Source organism: Pteronotus mesoamericanus, unplaced genomic scaffold (assembly GCF_021234165.1).
Source record: "Pteronotus mesoamericanus isolate MK-2021 breed Mesoamerican mustached bat unplaced genomic scaffold, CSHL_Meso_final contig_94, whole genome shotgun sequence".
Lineage (NCBI taxonomy): Eukaryota > Metazoa > Chordata > Mammalia > Chiroptera > Mormoopidae > Pteronotus > Pteronotus mesoamericanus.
In genome coordinates, this window is record NW_026555285.1 from 33,154,518 (window position 1) to 33,158,041 (window position 3,524).

Genomic DNA, 3,524 nt, shown 5'->3' on the forward strand with positions numbered 1-3,524 from the left:
ACAACAACAACAGCCAAAGCTTTCTTCAACTGCTTTGTTTTGTCATGAACAAAACAGAAGCAAATTAGCATTGATGGCATTGGCTGTCATTTATATTAGAATCCCCTCTCCTGGTACTCTTACATATTCATAGCATTGTAACAATTGATGATTTTCAAATTTCCCCAGAAATCAATCCAGATTATGAAACTTGACTATCAGAATACCTAGTTGTCATCAATCTGACTTTACCCACAGGAACAGAGTGGTGTTTTCATTACATTTCTATCTTACATCGATCTTGTTTCATGGTGAGAATCAAACTCCAAACATTCACAAGTTCCAAGTGGGTCACACCTCCTAGGGACGTTTCCTTGGAGAGCCATTTGCTCCATCTTTAAGTCCCTACAGCTCCTATAAGCTTCACAAAGGCAATGCTGTACAGAGCGAAATAAAAGGTGCGGGAGGTGACTCCCTAAGATAAATATAAAGGCTTATTTTCATGTCTTCTAATAATTCAGCACACTGCAGCGAGCAGGCCATCACTTTGATAGTCACTGTGCTGAGCTGAGAGCACATCAACCTTGCACCTGGCACAACCTAGTTACTCTGATTGTGGAGCTGAAAGGTACCAGGGCAGAAGGTGGCAATGGGATTGAGGGCTCAAATGCATCTCGTTGCTACACCACCACCCCCCACCGCCCCGCCTCGCCCGCATTCTGTTTCAAGAAATGAGATTTATGCATAAGGAAAAAAACTGGGAGAACTACTATGTAATTCCTATAATCAAAGAGGGATAGAAACTAGTCACATCTAAACCTTTATTGAAAAAGCTTCAATGCCAGAAACAAAGGACAAAACAAAGATTAAAAATAAAAAGAACTTAAAAGTAATCCCTCCCAAACTCATAGTTGGAGTCCCAATTTAAAAAAAAGAAAGAAATTAAGTGAAAGGAACTTGTTGCAGGAGGATGCTCTTTTCTCTTCCTTGTTGTTTTTTTCTCGTTAAACTTGGTTTTAATGGGTCTTAAAATTCTGTGACAGATTTTGGTTAGGTTGTTTCCATTCAGAAGTACTGATTTTAAAAACTAATAACTTAAAAACTGCCACACACACACACACACACACACATAACCAAATGGTCCACAAAACATTCTCCGTTCCTTCTGAAGGCTTTACGATGCATTATGATTAACCAGTCTTTTACTATTACAAAGTGGCCAAATGAGACAACCAGTCCTGGGGCCGCGCTTCCACCACTGATTAAGACTGGGTTGGGCCGCAGACATTGGGATAATATTCATGTAGCCTTCTGAGCTTGCTGGGCAGGCCTGATGACTGCCAGTTCCAGCTGCCTCCTTGTTCACTGCTTGGATGACACCAATAGCAAAGCGGCCCAGAGGAGAATAGTCAGAGAAGCTCTCAACACACACGGGCTGGCCAGGAACCATACTGACAATGGCAGCAGCACCAGATTTCAAAAACTTTGGGCCATCTTCCAGCTTTTTCCCAGAATGACAATCAATCTACTCCTTCAGCTCAACAAATTTGCAAGCAATATGAGCTATGTGACAGTCCAGCACAGGTGCATATCCAGCACTGATTTGGCCTGGATGGGTAAGGGTAATCACCTGAGCTGTGAAGCCAGCTGTTTCCACTGGTGGGGCATTTTTGCTGTCACCAGCCACATTGTCACGACGAACATCTTTGACAGACATGTTGACATTGAAACCCACATGGTCCCCAGGAACAGCTTCACTCAAAGCTTCATGGTGCACTTCAACAGACTTCACTTCAGTAGTAACATTGACTGGAGCAAAGGTGACCACCATGCCAGGTTTGAGGAGACCCGTCTCCACTCAACCCAATACACCAATTTTATAGATGTCCTGGAGGGGCAGACACAGGGCGCCATCAGTTGGATGAGTTGGTGGCCGGATACAAGCCAGAGCTCCAAGCAGCGTGGTTCCACTGGCATTGCCACCTTTACGGGTGACTTTCCATCCCTTGAACCAAGGCATGTTAGCACCTGGCTCCAGCCTGTTATCACCATTCCAACCAGAAATTGGCACAAATGCTACTGTGTCAGGGTTGTAGCCAATTTCCTTAATGTAGGTGCTGACTTCTTTAACTATTTCCTCATCTCTCATCTGGTTAGAGGGCAGCTCAGTGGAATCCGTTTTGTTAACACCAGCAATCAGCCATTTCACACCTGGTGTATAAGCCAGAAGCATCTCTCCGCTCCCCCCAGCCTCCCCACCCCAGTCTGGGAGGACATGCATGCTTGATAAATGTGAAGAAGAGTTTGGGGACCCATCCTTGTGGAGTCACCTGCCTCAGCCTAGTGCTGCTAAGATGGAGTGTGGGGACCAAGTCTGTTCCATTCTGGGTTCAAAATCGGCAAGCACACTAAAGTAACAGACATAAAGCATTTACCCCGAACTCCACCAGTGGCAAGGCAGACATTTTTATCCTACATTTACTCTTTGATCTATTTCTCAGTGCTTGGAACCCAGGTGGGAAAGAGGCTGCTACTTACAGAAGACCACCCCGGAGATGGCTTAGGCATTCACTGTTCAAACAAACAATGACTCAGAGGACATGCTTCCACACATAGCACTGTTCCAGAGAGAACTGGGTCTTTAGCTCAAGGTCCTTATCGTCCAACTTTCCTATTCCTTTTTCACTAGTGAATCTATAAATCTACAGCCATCTCTTTCTCACGCTCCTCCCACTCCGTTGCCTCTCAGCTTCCTGCCCCTATCAAAACCTGCTTCCCTCTGCTTCTTTCACACCTACATGTAAACGACTGATAACATTGTATAGTATGCTAGCTCATCAGAACCTATCCCTTCAGATCCCTCTAGGATTCTTTGACATAACAGACCCAGAGGACCTCAAAAATAAACCTAATGTCCTTGTTGGAAACGCAGTGGTACCCAGGCAACAAGCAATAACATTACATCTGAAAAAAAGTGACTGATCTTGCCCAATGTGTCTGTGTGGTAGGAAGAAATTTGAGGACTGTGGATTTCCAAGGGGATTTTTACTAAATAAGCAAACAATTGAGAAGGAGAGAGACTGGGTCAAAAATATACTTTTTTCTAGCCAATTTGTAGTCATTTTTTAACACTGATTTTACATGTTGCCCTGTTGTTGAAGTCTGATCCCATTTTGTCACAGACAGCAAGGGTCTTCCTCACCACGCCTCTCACAAAGGCCACGGGTTCTTCTGCCTCCGTTTCCCACATTGCCTTTGTCTGTCTTCATACCTGTCTGACCCATCAGCGTGTGATCTCCTCAAGGATGCGGGCAGTGTCTGATTGTCTTTGCATTTGTAGTCTGACACCCAGAAATTTTCCATAAACCTTTGGGGAGTTGAACGGAATTTTACCAAATGGTTAGAACTCAATGAGAACGAGAAGTTTCACATGTCATGGAAAAAAGTAACCTTTTCTTGGGAAAACAAAAAGTATCGGAGAAACTCTAAGAGACAGGGGGAAAAAAGGAGGGAAAGAGAAGTGAAAGAACACAACAGAAGTAACT

At 44.1% G+C, this 3,524-nt stretch overlaps 1 pseudogene; it reads right to left on the reverse strand.

Annotated features, from left to right (window-relative positions):
- Positions 1-1,153: 1,153 nt before the first annotated feature.
- On the reverse strand, positions 1,154-2,212 carry LOC129081170 (elongation factor 1-alpha 1-like; annotated as a pseudogene).
- Positions 2,213-3,524: the final 1,312 nt, after the last annotated feature.